Consider the following 537-nt stretch of genomic DNA (forward strand, 5'->3'; position numbering starts at 1 on the left):
ATGTTAAGGCTCAAGGACTGTTTTTTTTTTTTTTACTCTACAATGTGTTTAGTTACTTCTTTGAATATTTCTGGAATACACATATTTAAATTCCTCCATCCTCATTATTTTTACTATCTCTCCTTTTCGTTCTTATGTCTCCCTCCTCCGTCCTTCTCTGCTCTCCCATCCCTCTCTTCTTTCCTTCTCTTCGTGTCAAGAACATTTTTGCATCCATGACATTTTATATTACTCAACAGTTCAATATGATGTTGTTAGATGTTGTCCTTTTGAAGAAAATGATCATTCTGCCTAAAATATTTATCCAGCTTTCTGAGGAACTAGTAAATCTATCACAACCCTTGCAATTCAAACTGGGCATGTATTAAACAAAATGCATAAGCTGATATTACCTTTGGATGCTGGTCAGAATGATCAGTAGTTCAAAAGATATGGGCAGCTAAATTCCTAATCAAATCACAACTTTTTCTTTGAAATTTAAGATTGATTCCATCTATTCCAAATCTCAGGGCCTATCTTTTGGTCAATGAGGCCACC

This window comes from Pelophylax lessonae, assembly GCF_965119305.1.
Source record: "Pelophylax lessonae genome assembly, chromosome: 7".
Classification (NCBI taxonomy): domain Eukaryota; kingdom Metazoa; phylum Chordata; class Amphibia; order Anura; family Ranidae; genus Pelophylax; species Pelophylax lessonae.